We start from the raw sequence: 20,672 nt of genomic DNA on the forward strand, positions 1-20,672 counted from the left end.
TGATTAAAGGTCTTGAGAACATGACCTATGAAGGAAGGCTGAAAGAATTGGATTTGTTTAGTTTGGAAAAGAGAAGACTGAGAGGGGACACGATAGCAGTTTTCAGGTATCTAAAAGGATGTCATAAGGAGGAGGGAGAAAACTTGTTCACATTAGCCTCTAAGGATAGAACAAGAAGCAATGGGTTTAAACTGCAGCAAGGGAGGTCTAGGTTGGACATTAGGAAAAAGTTCCTAACTGTCAGGGTGATTAAACACTGGAATAAATTGCCTAGGGAGATTGTGCAATCTCCATCTCTGGAGATATTTAAGAGTAGGTTAGATAAATGTCTATCAGGGATGGTCTAGACAGTATTTGGTCCTGCCACGAGGGCAGGGGACTGGACTCGATGACCTCTTGAGGTCCCTTCCAGTCCTAGAATCTATGAATCTATGAAACCTGTCCATGTAAACAAAGTATATCTCAGAGACTGCTTTGCATTCCATGCTCTTATACAACATTTAAGATCAGGTAAGGAATTTGAGATGTCCCCAGATATCTATGTCTGGCCATTCTCAAGGGAGGATCACAGACTCTGGAACTTACTGCTCTCCCTTTGTCCAGTGAAGCCCAGTTAGCTGGCCTTCAGGACATGCCGCCAGGTCTGTTGATGTAGACTTTTACTGAGGGGGTGGGTTAAGTGAGAAGGGCTGTTTTGGGCTGATTGTGGACAGGGGAGAAGCTCTTAAGTATTGTCCGTGTTCTGAACATTAGTCTAATTTGATTGTGATATGCATTTTTAAATAGTAAGTGACTGATTCTCCAGTCTGTGACATTGAGATCAATGGAGTTACGCTGATGTAAAATGGGTACAATGGTGTGGAGAATCAAGCTTTTAATGCACATCCATCCAGAAATATGTGATAGGAACACTACATAACTTGAAATATATGTGTTTACATGTATATAGTGTTTTTGTGTATGGTCCAACATTACACACACAACCTTCAAATTATCACTTGATCAGGTGAACCAGCTTCCTGCATCTGCAGAGAACAGGCACAAGCAGATTCACTCACCTCTCTCCTCTGCGGGCAACCCCTGGGAAGCTGGCTGGTGCAGGTTTCAAAATACAGAAGATATTTCTGACCTCTGGAAACCTAAAGTTTCCCATAATGGGGTTTTGATAACTGAGGTCTGACCGTATGTGAAGTGGAACATTCACCACCAGTGCTGCCTAGTAGACAAGCTGGGGTGTGGCAGGTTGTCTTCCTCCTGGGCATCCTCCTTTCTCACTCGTTTCAAGAAAGATGCTGGGCTTTTACCAATGATGTGAAGCTTCCTGTAAGAATTAAAGAAAAACTGGATTACATAAAGGTCTGTCCTCTGGCTGAGTCACACATTGAAGGCCACCGCTTTTGGGGTACACATAAAAGGTCCAATGATGTGGAAGTCTTCAGAAGTCAGCAAGGCCTTCAGAGCTTCCCCTTTGGGTCGGGATCTTGAAGTTTTGACCCTTGTACCTTCAGAGTCTTTCCCAGCTAGGCTCCACACTATTGGATAGACTTATGTCATTGTCCCCTTTATAGGGGTTGGTAGGGAACCCGCCCTCTCCACCAGACTCCAATGGTAGTCAGCTAAGCCCCTGCACCTTGCGGTGCTATGCAGCTGCTTCCCTGGATCACTTCTTATTGATGCCCCCTTTTTTCTCAGGGTAAAGAACTGAACACAAAAATAAAGTCTCTGACCTTCAAAAGACCCAAGTTCTTTTTTGCAGGCTTGTTCAGGTCAATATTTCCAAGCCTCAGGCAGCAAGAGCTCCTGTGGTGCTCTTTCCCAGGAGTTCAGAGCACAGGTCATCTCACTTCCCCTATCTGCCTGCCACTGAGCTATGCTGCTTCCCTTTTTAAGCTCTCCCTCCAACTTCTGCAGGCTTTGCAGGTCCGGTGGGCCTGGGCCACCTAGACCCAGAGCAGCTCCTTAACCCTTTCTTCTCTAGTATGGGGTTTGTATACCCCATCACAATCTATGACAAATCATTGAAAAGAGGTGTTGAGATCACTGTAGCTACGTTTACATTTCCCAGTAAATGAAGTTCTATGTAATAATTAAAGCTGAATGGGCAATATCAAACAGGTAATTTATTCAGCAACTTTTACCTCTAGTTCTATCCACAGAATGTCCATGAGCAGATCATAACCTTCTCAAATGGGGCTGTTACTTAAAAGTATTCAACGAAGTTTTCACATATTTCATTTACTCTGTGTGTTATTATTTGAAACCCAAAATTTGAGTTGTATTGCTGAGTTGTGGTTGGTTGGTCACAAAGTATTGTTGCTGTCCCTAATAGACAATTGGCTGGTATGGAGGGGGTAGTCCTATGGCCCTATTCTCTCCCTGCCCCATATGAGGAGGCTTCTGCCAAGCTGGTTTAATGAAGGGTCTGTTCTGTGGGTGCAGTGATTGTGCTAAACCCTGTTTATGGACTCAAAAAGGGAAGCCTTTGCACGACTGCATGGGGTCAGACATATTCTCACAACAACATTTTTAGATGTTTACATTCTTCACCCTTTTCTCTAGTGAGACATGATGGGTGAAATCCTGCCCCATTGAAGTCCGAGGGAATTTTGTCATTGACTTTGGTGAGGCCAGGATTTCACCCCCTCTGCTTTCTGAGAAGAGAGCATTTAAAAATGAGCAAAATAACATGAAATATTTAACCCAAAGAGCGACATCTTTTGTAAACAAGATTTAGCAGTCTTAGAGGGAATTTCCTGCTGTTGACCAGCTTGTTTTGAACACCAATGACCTTGCTGTACAATTCTATTCTGAGAGAAGCCATTCATCTCTGTCCTAGAATCAGTTGCTTTGATGGCAGTTGCGGCTGGGGTGGGTGGATAAGGAAATCTAGAGACACTCATTCCAGTTGTGGGGTCTGCTGATAACTAGCCCAGACTATGTGCAGGCTAGTCTCTACCAATTTAAACACTGCTTGGAAGGAAATAGTTTCTGTGAGGAAGGAAGAAAAGGATCTATGAAAAAAACCCAGAATTTTCTAAGTATAGCATTAACCTAGGACGACCTCATGTTGCCATCCCATTGTCAGTGCTCCACAGCAAATGACATGTTAAGCATGTCTCAACATGCATTCCCTTTAAACACATATAAATATGTTCCTGAAATTATTGTCATTGGTATTTGTAGCATTCAGACACTCTTCAGGCTTTCAGTTCGTAATAAGCAGATGAATACACACCATTTGTTCCCACTTTGCAAATAATGTTACATTCCTCAACCAGAAAACATATTCTGTAAACCTGGGAGTGTAATGGCCATTTCATGGGCACTCTCTTCTGAACACCCGGGTGGAGGTCTATTCACAGAAACAAATGCCTATGGGGGTGGGTAGTGGGAGGGGGGAAGGTGAGGGAGGACTGATTTGTTTAGTTCAGTCTTTTACATGTTTTCATGTTTACCCAGGAAAGAATGCTTTCAGGTTTGTAATCTTCCTCCTATAAAGATATGAGCTATCCGCAGTCAGATTATATTTTAATGGATTCACACACTCTGCAAGATACATAATCATTTCTCTTCTGTCCTCTTGGAGTTGGCTGACCTCCCATTCTCCATGTATCACAAATGTTTGTAGCATAACATTGTTTTCATGTGTCAAATATTTTATAGCTGTCAGCGTCTGAAGCCATTCCAAAAATTGCATAATCAGATCATGGGAATTTAGTGTAAAATAGAGACAGAAAGAACTAGCTTCTTAACCATACTGTAAATTTAGTATCCTCTTATTAGGGTTGATTTCTTCAGCCATTCTTAACGTTTCATAGCAAATCTTTTTATTTTGTTTCTGTGTTACTGAATAATAGAAAACAGCCCACATTGCTCTCCCAAAATAATGATTAGTAACATCAAAAAAGTGAATACAGTTTGTGTAGCTACGGGCTAAATATTGTATCTGAACAGCTGGGACCAATTTCAATAAAGCCAAACTAAAATATTTCCATACAAACATTTAATTCTCTTCATTTTAGAAACTGTACCTTCTGTAAATGCAGTAAAATGGAGAGCTAGATGTTTATTGAATTTAGTTGTTCCAAAAGGCTTCTGTACGTGTATGGGTGGCTATATGAATTCTTTATAAAGCTTGTGTTTAAAATGGCTTAGAAAAGAATTCTTAAGATATTGGTTTGTGTTGATATTCAGAGTTGGCGCACTGAGCTCAGTCATTAAACTCTAATTTAATATCCTTTGCTTTTGTTATATTTAATGAGGGCCACTGGTGGGAAAATGTTCAATATTTCTTACTGGCATTGCTTAATTTCTATAAAAGTATATCTCATAACATGCCATGAAATTCCTGGAATCTTTCATGGCAAAACTCCCACTGCAGCAGGATTAGGCCCTCTATACAAAGGCATACAGTAGTCCTACTACTTTCATTTCATAGGGCCTGGTCCAAAGCCCACTGAAATCAGTGAGAGTCTTTCCATTAACTTTAATGGGTTCTGGATCAGACATAAAATCCCAGATGCCTTCAAGATGGAGGATTCACTTACCTTACAGTCATGACAATTCTACACTCAGTTATACATGTGCAATTCCCACTGAAATCGACATAAAATGCATATGCCTATCTGAGCACAGAATTAGGACTTTACTAATAAAAAATGTAGCACAGACACTCTTCATATTTAGTTAATTATAGTTCAGTAATCTGTTCTGACTCTTGGGACAAAGTTCTGTTCTCAGTTACATACATTCTTTGGTGACTTCATTGCTGTAACTCTGGATATATGCTGGTGGAAATGGAAGCAGAATTTGTCTTCTGTTTTACACATATATTTTAACTGCCCCACAGATTTCCAGTTCAGAAAGGTGGGTTCTCTGGCAACAGGGTGTTGATGTGAAGCAAAGACAATTTACAAAATATGTAACAGCCCACTCATATTCAGACAGAATTTATCTGACTTTATACTTAATTTGGTACCAAATAAGGAGTGTGGATTTTCCTTTTTGTGACCATAGTACGTAACAGTTAAATGCCGACTGTGCACCTCACACAGCATTCACCACAAAGAGAGTTTACATTAGGGAGAGGCAGCTGCCTCAACCACTGACAACTTATGCAAATTGTTTAAAGCAACATCAGCATTCATAGCTTTCTCAACAAAGTCTGGTCATACATGTTACTTTGAATGCCATGAAAGCCATAGCCTTCCCTGCTGTGCTATTGGTACCCTTGTGCAGTGTTGGGCACATTTTCGATCAGTTCAGAGCACCCTGAGGAAAATTAACAGTAATGCTCAAAATGAAGAAACTAATTGTTTCAGAAAATTCCTCTGCAGTCCCAGTTGTTAGACCCTGGAACCTGGAACAGAAAGCAGATGGAAATAAATCTAGAAATTAGTTTGAAACAATGCCCTACAGTGCATCACCTCCCTGGAATTCTGTATGCCGGACATAGGGAAATAGAAATAGCAAGAGTGTTGCTATTAGTAAGAGTGTTAACGAAAAATAACTGAAAGATGAAGGCATGTAGCTGTCTTTGAAAGAAAGTATGTTTGGGCCTTAAAATCTATATTCTCCTCTTGCACATATGAAACTCGGGAAAAACAGTGCAAAAATAGTGAGATCAGAATCACACCCCTTGTTCACAATTAATTCTTATGTAAAAATGGCTCTGTAGTATTTTGTATTTCAGTATGACTCCTAGGTGATCCATGGCATATGTACCAGACATAAGAATGTGCTAAAGCTATGAAGCGGCAGCTGTGCTGTACAGCATTCTTGAATATTTTTGTGACTGTAGACAATTTGCTCCTTTGGAACAGAAATCCTAATATCCCTGATTCCCACATTCCCTGTCTTCAGTTGTTATATGAATACTGAAAGGGTGTTCAGTTCTGTACAGAACACAGAGGAACACATGCTCCCTGTCTAGGATATCTTACAATGTAGGTAAACACAATGTAGATACATAGAGAAATGTGTGATCTGAAGCTCACCAAGCAGTGCAGGTTTACTTGTTTTCTTCTTTAATAAACAAATATGATACACTTCTTTGCAGAAGGAATGTGTATGTCAACAATGATATGAAGGAGAGCGTTGGCAGCCGATGCACTGGAATGCAGAAGGAAATGCAGGAATAAAGGGCAACATGGAAACATGCTTGGCACATGTATCTCATCCCAGGGTCAAAAATCTAACTTCATAGAATTGTAGAAGTGTAGGGCTAGAAGGGACCTCAAGCAATCATCTAGTCCATCCTCCTGTGGTGAAGACAGTATGATGTATAATGCTGTCCAATTTTACCTAGGATCAGGGCCGGTGCTACCATTAAGGCAAACTAGGCAGTTACCTAGGGCGCCAAGATTTGGTGGCACCAAAAAGCGGTACCCCCAGGTTTTTTTACAGCGTTCCTGGGCTGGGCTGCCGGCGGCATGCTGACACATGCGGCTCCGACTCCCTCTCCCAGCGTAGCGGCTGCTCCACTTCTCCCGCCTCCCAGGCTTGTGGCGCCAATCAGCTGTTTGGCGCCGCAAGCCTGGGAGGGGAGGAGAATTAGAGCAGGGGCGGTGTGCTTGGGGAGGAGGTGGAGCAGAGGTGAGCTAGGGTGGGGAGCTGCCGGCTCCCGGGGGGGGGGGGAATCTGCCGCGAGGGGGGGGGCGTCGGGGGGGGGGGGGGGCAGGGGGCTGCCGCGGGGCGGGGGGGGGCACAAGGTGGAAGTTTCGCCTAGGCCGCGAAACTTCCTTGCACCGGCCCTGCCTAGGATAAATGAGTATGTTCTAAGTCTGTGATATGGAAGTTCCATATGTTAAACAACAAGCGGGCACGAGATGAAACTATTTAGGTACATCTACACTGCAATTGGAGGTGTAATTGCCAGTTCAGTTAGATGTACGTGCACTAGCTTTGGTCGAGCTAACATGCTAAAAATAGCAGTGCAGCTGCAGCAGCATGGTCAGCAGTTTGGGCTAGCTGCACAAGAACAATCCTGTCTGAGATCCTAGGTCCATACTGGAGTAGCTCGCCCGGGCCGTTGCCCTACCACCAGAGCTACCCTGCTATTCTTTGAGCTAGTGCACTATCAACACCATTACGTATCCATCTACCCTAGCTAGAAATCACACCTCCAGCTGCATTGACCAGATATCATCTGAATTAATCCCTGCTTAGGATGTCATGTAGATATCGGTATTTTTATCTTATCAGTCTTGCTGGCCGTCACAACTCAGAAAACTCACCAATGAGTTTGCTTATCTAAAGTTTTACCTAACACTAAAGTAGATGTTGTTGGAAGAATAAGTGGTCCAAAACTAAATACACCAAATAGAAATTATGGGTATGATGTAGAAATTACTGGGTGATGTTCATATAACCTGTGTTGTACAGGCAGTCAGACTAGTCAGACTAGATTATCAGAATGGTCACTTCTGGCCTTAAAATCTATGAATATAGGAATCTCTTAGCCCTTTCTCTACCGCCATCACCCCAAATGGAACCTTGGTAGACAACATCATCGTGCTGTGGTAGATAACATGGGCTATCAGTGCTGATTTTCCTAATTTTATGTTTTATAGTATATGGTGATTTGTCAACATAATTCAAATTTCTTTGAAGCCAAATTGAGCCTGTTTGTTCAAGTCGCTACCAAAGTGGGGAAAGGTTTATTCTCACTGCAATGTTTTCTTCCATGATATAAGCTGAGGTTAAAATGATGCAAGGGCTGGGACTGTCATTGTCCAATGATGAACTTTTATTAATTCATAAAACCACTTTAAGAACGAGACAACTTTTGTCTAACTACGTAAATAATTCCCTCTCACCAACCACTAGCCTGCTTCTACTCTGCCCCAAGTCTCTCTCTATTGTTTCGGCCACATATCTGATCCTGTGAAACTCAACCTGCTGTCAGGCTTGGGATTTATAAAACAGGACATTTCATCTCTTATAGGGATTGACTATAAGGCTCAAAGGTTTTCATCCCATTAGGGTGACCAGATGTCCCGATTTTATAGGGACAGTCCTGATTTTTGGGTCTTTTTCTTATATAGGCTCCTATTACCCCTTACCCCCTGTCCCAATTTTTCACATTTGCTGTCTGGTCATCCTACATCCCATCCTGATATTGACTGGACTTTCCTGCATCCTCCAACCTAGGCTTGCTGGACATTGAAAGTACTTTGAAATATCTTTTAGGACCATCATAACATGATGATGTTGCCCAACTTCATGATGCAACTATAAGGTGGATAGAAAGCTGACTAGATCGTCGGGCTCAACAGGTAGTGATCAATGGCTTCATGTCTAGTTGGCAGCCGGTTTCAAGTGGAGTGCCCCAGGGGTCGGTCCTGGGGCCAGTTTTGTTCAATATCTTCATTAATGATCTGGAGGATGGAGTGGACTGCACTCTCAGCAAGTTTGCAGATGACACTAAACTGGGAGGAGTGGTAGATATGCTGGAGGGTAGGAACAGGATACAGAGGGACCTAGACAAATTAGGGGATTGAGCCAAAAGAAACCCGATGAGGTTCAACAAGAACAAGTGCAGAGTCCTGCACTTAGGACGGAAGAATCCCATGCACTGTTACAGACTAGGGACCGAATGGCTAGGAAACAGTTCTGCAGAAAAGGACCTAGGGGTTACAGTGGACGAGAAGCTGGATATGAGTCAACAGTGTGCCCTTGTTGCCAAGAACGCTAACGGCATTCTGGGCTGTATAAGTAAGCGCATTGCCAGCAGATCAAGGGACATGATCGTTCCCCTCTATTCGACATTGGTGAGGCCTCATCTGGAGTACTGTGTCCAGTTTTGGGCCCCACACTACAAGAAGGATGTGGAAAAATTGGAAAGAGTCCAGCGGAGGGCAACAAAAATGATTAGGGGGTTGGAGCACATGACTTATGAGGAGAGGCTGAGGGAACTGGGGTTGTTTAGTCTGCAGAAGAGAAGAATGAGGGGGGATTTGATAGCTGCTTTCAACTACCTGAAGTGGGGTTCCAAAGAGGATGGATCTAGACTGTTCTCAGTGGTACCTGATGACAGAACAAGGTGTAATGGTGTCAAGTTGCAGTTGGGGAGGTTTAGGTTGGATATTAGGAAAAACTTTTTCCCTAGGAGGGTGGTGAAGCACTGGAATGGGTTACCTAGGGAGATGGTGGAATCTCGTTCCTTAGAGGTTTTTAGGGTCAGGCTTGACAAAGCCCTGACTGGGATGATTTAGTTGGGAATTGGTCCTGCTTTGAGCAGGCGGTTGGACTAGATGACCTCCTGAGGTCCCTTCCAACCCTGATATTCTATGATTCTATAAGTTTTTACTGCAGAACAGAAACCAGGGTGGGTGGCTAACCAAGTTTCTGCTGGAGCTGCAATGTCCACACAACTATTGTTAGCATGCTCACTCGAGCCCTAATGGCATGAGTCTGTTTACCCAGGCTTAGAGGTTCGCTCCCAGCTGCAGTGTAGACATACTCTTAAACGTGCCAATTTTAAAGTGCCCAGCATATCTTCCACTGTCAATATACTGCAAACATCAGGCAGAGAAGCAGAAGACATTCACTGCATCCTTTTTTATGATGTTTCCCCTCCTGGCGGAAGGCTGCCCATTAGGCTTAAATGCTAATCTGCTAACACCTTTTTATGCGGTTCTGCATTTCATCACTCAGCTTCCTGCTGGTCTTGCTGACATTTTCAGGCACACCTTAGTTACAGTCATTACAGTGTCACTCAGCAGCTGCCCTCTCACACTTCCCAGCCCTATTGGTCAGTGTGTGAAGGATTAACAGACAGTATTCCCAGTTCTATTCTCTGAATGTTAGCCTATACTTCAATAATGTACTAAATCAAAAACAAAGAATGTTTATTCAACTCTTAAGCAATTACATATGGATTAATTCAGTGGCCAAAAGGACATAGGATAATGTGTGTTCTAATCAAAAGAAAGAAACTGGCGAATTATGTGCAGTCTCAGATAATTTTTTGGTTTGTTAAGTACTGTGGGACATCACATCTGATATTGAAGGTACAAACAATTTGGTGACACATGGTTTAAACTTGTGGATGTTCATTAGAAGGTTCACTGATCACACTGGATACATTTGGCCCCAAAGTGAAGAAAATATTTTTTTTGTTCTTTGTAACAACTTTGGATCAAAGGCTAATAAAGATTTTGGAGTCCAAGCTGATTCTTCAAGTCCACCATTAACCACTGATGATTAGAAAAGGATTTCATGTGAGAAAGGAATATGGCATAGAACTCAAAACTCTCAGGGTAGTGAAGAGCAGACATTTGAGTCTTAACTTTGATCTGCCTGGATATATCCTAGTCAATGCCAGTGAATATACTAGAGGCTTGATTTAAATCTCTTGTTCTACAATGAGGTCAGACACATGACTGAGGAGCTCACTCTGTGGACATGTGTTACCTCACATCCTGTAAAACCAACTAATGTACATGTCCATGTGAACACAGTAGCTGATTTTTGCAAGTTTCTGTGAAACAGAAACATGGTCATTATACAGAATCTAGGATCAGAATTCAGCCCAAATGATTATACAGGGATATGTTCAGGCATGCCGTCTTGCAAAGTGCAGGGAGCTGTGCACCTTGTCTTGAGGTGTTTGTGTGTCCTGTGTGGGCAGCCCAAATAGTCTCCTCTTTTTCCCTGTGCTATGAAACCACACTGGTTAGGCAACAGTCAAGGTAATCTGTGCCCATTGTGAGGGAGAAGGATTTGTCTCACATAAATAAATCTCTTCACCAACCAGTGAAGAGCAGAAGTTTTTTAGCTATTTAACACTGCACAATGGTTTGGGGCAGGAAGTGAAGAAAACTATATTCAGTTGGTTAATGGTAATTATGTTACTTAAAATCCTGGCACTAACATGAGAATTTGCTCCATCAAGCCTTCCTGTGGTAGAAAAGACAGAATAAGACTAGAAAAAGAAATGTAAAGGTGAGAAAGTTACACATTACCCTGGAGGAAACAAAGCATATAACTTTCTGTTCACCATAATGGAACTTTTGTTTCTTTCTCACCATGCATTACAAAATATCTTAAAGACAGAAGTGCTTTTTGGCCAAGAGACTTCTCTCTCTCAAGGCTTCCATTTGTTTCCACTTTCTATAAACTTCATCCCGAACTCTTCTCCTCCTCCTCCATTTGTAAATCTACCTATTGCAAAATCTATTCTTCCTCTACTGAAATCCTAATCCAGCTCTTTCACATAGACTCATAGACTCATAGACTTTAAGGTCAGAAGGGATCATTATGATCATCTGGTCTGACCTCCCGCATGATGCAGGCCACAAAGCCGTCCCTACCCTTTCCCTTGACTCTGCTGTTGAAGTCCCCAAATCCTGTGGCTTAGAGACTTCAATTAGCAGAGAATCCTCCTGCTAGCGATCCCTGCCCCATGCTGCGGAGGAAGGCGAAAAACCTCCAGGGCCTCTGCCAATCTACCCTGGAGGAAAATTCCTTCCCGACCCCAAATATGGCGATCAGTAAAACCCCGAGCACGTAGGCAAGATTCTCCATCCTGACCCTCATTAGCCATTATACTATTTACCTGCCATGGCACGCTGTTCCTTTGACTAAAATCATGTTATCCCATTAAACCATTCCCTCCATAAACTTATCTAGCTTAATCTTAAAACCAGACAGGTCCTTCGCCCCCACCATTTCCCTCGGAAGGCTGTTCCAATATTTCACCCCTCTGACGGTCAGAAACCTTCGTCTAATTTCAAGCCTAAACTTCCCCAAGGCCAGTTTATATCCATTCGTTCTCGTGTCCACATTAGTACTGAGCTGGAATAATTCCTCTCCCTCCCTGGTATTTATCCCTCTGATATATTTAAAGAGAGCAATCATATCCCCCCTCAGCCTTCGTTTGGTCAGGCTAAACAACCCGAGCCCCTCTAGTCTCCTTTCATACGACAGGTTTTCCATTCCTCTGATCATCCTAGTGGCCCTTCTCTGTACCCGTTCCAGTTTGAGTTCATCTTTTTTAAACATGGGAGACCAGAACTGCACACAGTACTCCAAATGAGGTCTCACCAGTGCCTTGTACAATGGAAGCAGCACCTCCTTATCCCTACTAGATATACCTCGCCTAATGCATCCCAAGACCGCATTGGCTTTTTTCACCGCCACGTCACATTGTCGACTCATAGTTATCCTGCGGTCTACAAGGACCCCGAGGTCTTTCTCCTCCTCCGTTACTTCTAACCGATGCGTCCCCAGCTTGTAACTAAAATTGTTGTTAGTCATCCCTAAATGCATCACCTTACACTTTTCACTATTAAATTTCATCCTATTTCTGATACTCCAATTCACAAGGTCATTCAAGTCTCCCTGCAGAATATCCCTATCCTCCTCCGAATTGGCAATACCTCCCAGCTTTGTGTCATCCGCAAACTTTATCAGCCCACTCCTACAATTGGTTCCGAGGTCAGTAATAAATAGATTAAATAAAATGGGTCCCAAAACCGAACCTTCATTTATCTTCTGTATCTTCCTCAACTCCCAGCTTTCCAGACTGAAACACATACAGAATGCTTCTACCATTTTACCAGCCTTCCGCATCCACCAAGAAGTGACCATATTACTCTACCTTAAAACAACTTCCACTAAATCCCTGTTCATTTGAGAATCCAATTCAAAATGGCACTTCTTTTTGTTGTTGTTGTTGTTCCTGATGATCTTTTTAAACACTCTATAGATTTGCTGTAGTTTACCCTATGGATCTTGGGCGTATCTCTCTCTCTCTCTCTCTCTCTCTCTCTCTATTTCCATTCCCTTCCCATTCACACTCTAATCTAGCACTGGCCTCTTAGAGAGTTTACGTAGTCTCACCACTCTTGTTGCAGTGGAAAAGGCTCTTGAAACTTCTGCCATCTGGTATAAATCTCATATATCTGCCTTATCAACTCTTCCTGATTTCACATCTTGAGTAAAACATTTTTTCCCTTGTCTCAGTTTCTTAACTCTTAATCTCTCTCTCTCTCATATTCTGCTATTATTTCTCTTCAGAATTGTACCATTTAATTCTAGGAAGGATTGGAAAATATATCCCTAAATGTTATTAAATGGTTTAAGCTCTGATTTTAAGTTTAAGCACCTGATTATTCTTACAGATAAAGGATATATTGATTTATAAAAGTGGCCTGTGATGTCTGGCAATTTTGTTAAACTATAAATTCATTATTTTTGCTTCTTTTTGTTTTGTTTTAACATAACCAGGCTCTGGGTTTTCGTTTAATTTACGGTGACAAATCACTAGCCCTAATGACAACGTTTTGTGTCATATCTCCTCAATCATTCACTTCTAAAACTCATATCACTATTCTCGGCCAGTTGCTGTCCCTGCAACATGAGCTATAAATTCCTCATTCCCCTGAATGAAGCATTATAACAACAAGCCCAGAGCCAGCAGCTGAGGAAGACACACCAGTGTGCATGTGCTTTTCCAGCGGGAAAATCATTATCAGCTCAGTTAGCAAAGCAGTAAACATCTGCCCCTAACCAGCTAGCCATCACAGCTAGGAGATTCCCTATTGTTGTCTGCAGGTAAGATACAAGTGGACCTAGTAGTATGATATCAGCCTGCCTTATCTAAGAAAAGATGTTGGTACAACACAGAGAAATATGTTCTATAACACTTGCTTGGTTTTAGACCCAGATGATTGGAATAACAGAGACTTGGTGGGATAACTCACATGACTGGAGTACTGTCATGGATGGATATAAACTGTTCAGGAAGGACAGGCAGGGCAGAAAAGGTGGGGGAGTTGCGTTGTATGTAAGAGAGGAGTATGACTGCTCAGAGCTCCGGTATGAAACTGCAGAAAAACCTGAGAGTCTCTGGATAAAGTTGAGAAGTGTGAGCAACAAGGGTGATGTCGTGGTTGGAGTCTGCTATAGACCACCAGACCAGGGGGATGAGGTGGACGAGGCTTTCTTCTGGCAACTAGCAGAAGTTGCTAGATCGCAGGCCCTGGTTCTCATGGGAGACTTTAATCACCCTGATATCTGCTGGGAGAGCAATACAGCGGTGCACAGGCAATCCAGGAAATTTTTGGAAAGTGTAGGGGACAATTTCCTGATGCAAGTGCTGGAGGAACCAACTAGGGGCAAAGCTTTTCTTGACCTGCTACTCACAAACAGGGAAGAACTAGTAGGGGAAGCAAAAGTGGATGGGAACCTGGGAGGCAGTGACCATGAGATGGTCGAGTTCAGGATCCTGACACAAGGAAGAAAGGAGAGCAGCAGAATACGGACCCTGGACTTCAGAAAAGCAGACTTTGACTCCCTCAGGGAACGGATGGGCAGGATCCCCTGGGAGAATAACATGAAGGGCAAAGGGGTCCAGGAGAGCTGGCTGTATTTTAAAGAATCCTTATTGAGGTTGCAGGAACAAACCATCCCGATGTGTAGAAAGAATAGTAAATATGGCAGGCGACCAGCTTGGCTAAACAGTGAAATCCTTGCTGATCTTAAACGCAAAAAAGAAGTTTACAAGAAGTGGAAGATTGGACAAATGACCAGGGAGGAGTATAAAAATATTGCTCAGGCGTGCAGGAGTGAAATCAGGAAGGCCAAATCACACTTGGAGTTGCAGTTAGCAAGAGATGTTAAGAGTAACAAGAAGGGTTTCTTCAGGTATGTTAGCAACAAAAAGAAAATCAAGGAAAGTGTGGGCCCCTTACTGAATGAGGGAGGCAACTTAGTGACCGAGGATGTGGAAAAAGCTAATGTACTCAATGATTTTTTTGCCTCTGTCTTCACGCACAAGGTCAGCTCCCAGATTGCTGCACTGGGCAGTACAGCATGGGGAGAAGGTGACCAACCCTCTGTGGAGAAAGAAGTGGTTCGGGACTATTTAGAAAAACTGGACGTGCACAAGTCCATGGGGCCGGATGCGCTGCATCCGAGGGTGCTAAAGGAGTTGGCGGGTGAGATTGCAGAGCCATTAGCCATTATTTTTGAAAACTCATGGCGATCGGGGGAGGTCCCAGATGACTGGAAAAAGGCTAATGTAGTGCCCATCTTTAAAAAAGGGAAGAAGGAGGATCCGGGGAACTACAGGCCAGTCAGCCTCACTTCAGTCCCTGGAAAAATCATGGAGCAGGTCCTCAAGGAATCAATTATGAAACATTTAGAGGAGAAGAAAGTGATCAGGAACAGTCAGCATGGATTCATGAAGGGGAAGTCGTGCCTGACTAACCTAATTGCCTTCTATGATGAGATAACTGGCTCTGTGGATGAGGGGAAAGCAGTGGATATGTTATTCCTTGACTTTAGCAAAGCTTTTGATACGGTCTCCCACAGTATTCTTGCCGCCAAGTTAAAGAAGTATGGGCTGGATGAATGGACTGTAAGGTGGATAGAAAGCTGGCTAGATCGTCGGGCTCAACGGGTAGTGATCAATGGCTCCATGTCTAGTTGGCAGCCGGTTTCAAGCGGAGTGCCCCAAGGGTCAGTCCTGGGGCCGGTTTTGTTTAATATCTTTATTAATGATCTGGAGGATGGTGTGGACTGCACTCTCAGCAAGTTTGCAGATGACACTAAACTAGGAGGCGTGGTAGATACACTAGAGGGTAGGGATCAGATACAGAGGGACCTAGACAAATTAGAGGATTGGGCCGAAAAAAACCTGATGAGGTTCAACAAGGACAAGTGCAGAGTCCTGCACTTAGGATGGAAGAATCCCATGCACTGCTACAGACTAGGGACCGAATGGCTAGGTAGCAGTTCTGCAGAAAAGGACCTGGGGTCACAGTGGACGAGAAGCTGGATATGAGTCAACAGTGTGCTCTTGTTGCCAAGAAGGCTAACGGCATTTTGGGCTGTATAAGTAGGGGCATTGCCAGCAGATCGAGGAACGTGATCATTCCCCTTTATTCGACATTGGTGAGGCCTCATCTGGAATACTGTGTCCAGTTTTGGGCCCCACACTACAAGAAGGATGTGGAAAAATTGGAAAGAGTCCAGCGGAGGGCAACAAAAATGATTAGGGGTCTGGAGCACATGACTTATGAGGAGAGGCTGAGGGAACTGGGATTGTTTAGTCTCCAGAAGAGAAGAATGAGGGGGGATTTGATAGCAGCCTTCAACTACCTGAAGGGGGGTTCCAAAGAAGATGGAGCTCGGCTGTTCTCAGTGGTGGCAGATGACAGAACAAGGAGCAATGGTCTCAAGTTGCAGTGGGGGAGGTCCAGGTTGGATATCAGGAAAAACTATTTTACTAGGAGGGTGGTGAAACACTGGAATGTGTTACCTAGGGAGGTGGTGGAGTCTCCTTCCTTGGAGGTTTTTAAGGCCTGGCTTGACAAAGCCCTGCCTGGGATGATTTAGCTGGGAATTGGTCCTGCTTTGAGCAGGGGGTTGGACTAGATGACCTCTTGAGGTCCCTTCCAACTCTGATATTCTATGATTCTATGATTTCTTTTATAACATATTGACACTATATTGTAGCATTATTACTATGGGGGTGCAGGTGTTTCTTCAAAATCTCAATTATATTCAGTGCCATATATGTGCATGGCACTTTATAGATGAATGACGGCAATGTATCCATCCTATAGTGCTTTCTGTCAGAGCGCCTGCTTCTGCTACCCTTACTCAGCGTACAGCCCCATTGATTTTGACTACTACTCCACATGACTAAAGGAGGCAGAATGAGGCCTTAAAATAACCCAAAAGGGATGTGAACAAACAGTGCTTGGGGGAGGAGAAGGGGGAAAAGGAGAACAAGTGTTACATTGATAATGATGGCCGATGCTTTGGTCAGCAGTGGGGATGTCTCTCTTGGATGTCCCCCCTTTTTCAATGTTTATGATGATGTTGTTACTATGAGGGGAAGACTAGGGATTAATATAGCTGTAATATAACCATAAACAAAATGCTGGATTCTCCAGTGCCTCAGTGGTGAGAAGATAGTTGAGGATTCCTCCTGTGTAGAGGAATCCTCAGGTGGTCTAGATCAGTTATAGTGGCCTCTAGGCCTTTACCACACAAAACATGGCTGAGCTGAAATGGGCCTGGCCTGAGTGTCTCTATGCCCTGGCAAAACCTGGCTAAGGACTGACCCTCAAAATTATGCCAGGGACTGCAGTGTCCCCGAGGCCAGTCCAGAATGGAAGAAGAGCAAAGGAACTCTAGTACAGCTGAGTGTCTGGCCCAGTGATTGTACTGAAATTTATGACGGTCTACCACACTCCCTCTCATGCTGGAATAATATATCAGATAAAATATTAAGGCCTTGATCCTGAAATGCTGCACAAGTGGGAGTTGGGGGGTGGGGCTATGCTGAGGTGCGAGTAAAGTTCAGCCCATATTTTTCAACCTTGGGAACCTAATGTTAGGTCTCTAAATCAATATTTAGGCACCCCTGTAAGTGTCCTGATTTTCAAAGGTGCTGAGCACACGTGGCTCCCACTGACTCAATTTTAGGGAGTCAGGTGAAGTGAATGCTCAGCAATTCACTTTGCTGCCAAGGCAATACACAGTAATGATGCCCATCAATTAAAACATTCAAGGGACATGGCTGTAACTCTGTTGCACAGTACTTCACTGGACTTTGGTATGTAATACTATACTTGTGATTTGTTGTAAGGCAGCTATTAGCAATGTCCATTATTCTAAGATCTTTTGCTGAGATCTGTGCTTTATCATTCAATCATTAGAAACAATAAACAAACTGAATTGCTTTTTCCCCCCTGAGCCTTTTGAAAAGCCCTTTTGGTGATGATGTGCTAGGTGAAGCAGGGGTGTGATTGGACACAGAGAGGAGTAGAACTCATTGATGCAATCCCTCCCAAAGGAAATGGCAATTGGTCTGTCTTACAACACCTCTGAGTCTGCGCTCACATTGAAGAACAGCCTCAGTGATGTTTTCTTCCCCAGCAATGCACACGGAACAGCGACAATGCTCTTTAATCCCCGCTCACCAAGCGTTGAGTAATAATGATATTGTGCTAATGCCACCAACGATAACAGAATGTTTATTCCTGGCAACACTTCAAGAGGTATCTGAAGGGTCAAAGAAACCACAGTAAATGGAAAAAAATCTTAAATGCCTGTTAAAGTGCTTTGAAATGATTGTAGCAATGCATCGCATACCCTGAGACACAAAAAGAAGTATATCTTTTGCACCAAATTGCCGTTTGTGAGAGGATTCATTTATCCCTCAGGCGGGACCAGAGAAGCTCTATCTGAAACAATTTATTCTTTTCTGCTCTTGCAGCAACTAGTACCAACATTTTCCATAGGCCAGATCCTATTAATAATCCATTGGCTTTCTTAGGAGCAGTGTTGGGCACTATTTGGGCTGACGTGTGAGCTGTCTTGCATGGCAATGGAATAAAGGGACATAGGATACCCTCTGACTCCCTTGCTCGCTACATTACCAACTGGAGCACAGAGGTGAATGCAGCCTTCATAGGGCCACTACTCCCTTTCCCACACAGGTGAGCAGGCAAAGAGTGGGAGGGGGTGAAGCCCTGATTTAGCCCTGACACCCAATCCACTGGCCAGAACAACTGACCAGACACAAAAGGGGAAGTAACCTACACTACATATAGTGCTGATGCAGATTATTTTCCCCCTGCAGCAAGGGCAGGGACCAGATTCTGACTGAGTTGTAATCTGTTTTCTAGTCTGCTCCTGGAGTATCACAACAATATGATGCCCCTTCCTTTATGGTAGAACTACAATCTAGCCCTTAAGGTTTTAAATTGGTTACTTGTCTATACAGTGTCTAGTAAAATGGAGCCCAGATCCTTAATTGGGGTTCCTAGGCACTACCATGCCTAGGAAATTACTAGGCCAAATTCTGCTCTGATTTATCCCCTGGCACAAACCCATCAACTTCTATTGGGTTATCTGAGTTTAAATCAATGCAAAATTTGGCTTTAAATTCTTAAATGACTATGGTGAAATATATACACAAGGGCTATGGTTTTATGTCTCTAAAGTAGTGTGGAGGCATAGCATACAGTGAGAAAATGACTGTAAATGTGATGGTTTAGGATCTCACACAAAGGGACTATATCCTGCTGTAAAGCTCAGCCAGGGAAGGACTGAACACAGAGAATTTATTCTGGAAGAAGGAGTTGAAATATAGAACTCTTATGCGTGAGAGTCTCAGTTTTCATAACACCTGTTGGAGCCATAATGAAGTCACAGCTATGTCACCTGCTAATAGGAATTTCACTATGAAGAATTTTTGTCCTTGTGTAGGTAAGACAATGCCATAGAGATGCGAGTGTTTTTTAAATAAATGAGATATATAAAATCTGGTCAAAGTTGTTTTGGTTTGGTTTTTTGAGGAATTAGTTTGTTCGGTTTTTTGTTTGTACAGTTTATTTTAAGCAGCAGAATGTGTTCATGTTACAAACCCTAGCTGCAGCTAATGACCAAACATTTCCATGTATCTCCAATGGCAAGGAAAAGAGAAACTTAAGTTTTGGTTTGGGATTTATAGGAGAAGTTTAATAAAATGATTAGTTCTGTTTTAATCTGTGGTGTAATATTAAGTGTCTGAAATACCTGTAAAGAGTTGCCAAAGGCAAAATATCAGCATTCAGCTCTGTTGTTTGGATACTAGTAAACATTTATGAATCCAAACTTTATTTTGGATGGAAGTGTGGATTGCATGCTCTGGCTGGAAGTGGAATTCTGACTCATAGATCTAAAAAGCTTTAGTAATTGGTGTTTTCTAAATTCCCTGCGCATATGTGTATTATTTTGTCCTGTGAATTTCCACATACCAGGGTGGATTAAGATGGAACAAATCCCAAATCCATTAAAATATTGTCATTCCCCCACCCAAAGAACTGTCAAGTCTTCCTAAACATCAACATTCCCCTTCGCAAACTCTTCCTCTATACATTGCTCTTGTCAATCCTGGGACAAAATCATTCTCCCACACATGCTCTACCTAACCCTCATCTCCCTTTCTGTAGTTCCCCTGCCTTCCCCTTCCCCTATAGCGGCAAGGTCCACATTCAGCTTTTAAGAGAATATGAAATAAACCTGCAGGACCTCCTACTGCCTCCCTGTTTACTACTTAGCCTGACTTCTTCTGTCTCTCTCTAGTGTTGTTGTATGCAGTGTTGTAGCCACGTTGGTCCTAGGATATTAGAGAGACAAAATGGGTAAGTTAATATCTTTTATTGGACCAACTTCTGAAGAAAAGCTCTGTGTAAGCTCACAAGTGTGTCTCTCTCACTAACAGAAGTTGGTCCAATAAAAGATATCACCTCACCCACCTTGCCTCTCTCTCTAGCATCATTTATCGCTGTGGTAACCAGTAGGCAACACTAAAGAGTGAATGACTCAGGCTTAATAGCAGCTAGGGTGGTTGTTGTTTATTTTCTGAGGGGCTGTAGAGCTGGGAGTGAACAAATCCCATGGTGGAAATGGCAGTTAAATATTTTTTTTCCTTCCTCCTCCCTCAAGGAACAGAGACAAAATCATCAATCTTTTTTTTTTCTTCCTGTTTTATAGTCATCAGAAATTAGCTGGACATGAGATGCCAAGAGCCAGTGCACAGCAGGGAAAGGAGGACAGTGGTGGAGCCTAGATTCTCAGGTGCAGAGAATCAGATGTTAATCTAATACTGTCTCCATAATAATTTTCCCCAGTATGCTTCCATACTAAAGATTTAGATGCATGGC

General features: G+C 43.0%; 1 protein-coding gene and 1 long non-coding RNA gene across 2 annotated transcripts in view; one reads left to right on the plus strand and one right to left on the minus strand.

Annotated features, from left to right (window-relative positions):
* Positions 1–20,672, minus strand: part of LOC117877622 — a 73,852-nt gene that overhangs the window by 41,263 nt on the left and 11,917 nt on the right. The window contains exon 2 of the long non-coding RNA XR_004645773.1: positions 1,059–1,321. This is a non-coding gene — a long non-coding RNA (uncharacterized LOC117877622). The remainder of the gene's footprint in view (positions 1–1,058; positions 1,322–20,672) is intronic.
* DLC1 (DLC1 Rho GTPase activating protein) overlaps positions 1–20,672 on the plus strand; it is a 156,324-nt gene that overhangs the window by 29,113 nt on the left and 106,539 nt on the right. The window lies entirely within an intron of this gene.

The sequence above is a fragment of the Trachemys scripta genome, chromosome 5 (assembly GCF_013100865.1).
Source record: "Trachemys scripta elegans isolate TJP31775 chromosome 5, CAS_Tse_1.0, whole genome shotgun sequence".
Classification (NCBI taxonomy): domain Eukaryota; kingdom Metazoa; phylum Chordata; order Testudines; family Emydidae; genus Trachemys; species Trachemys scripta.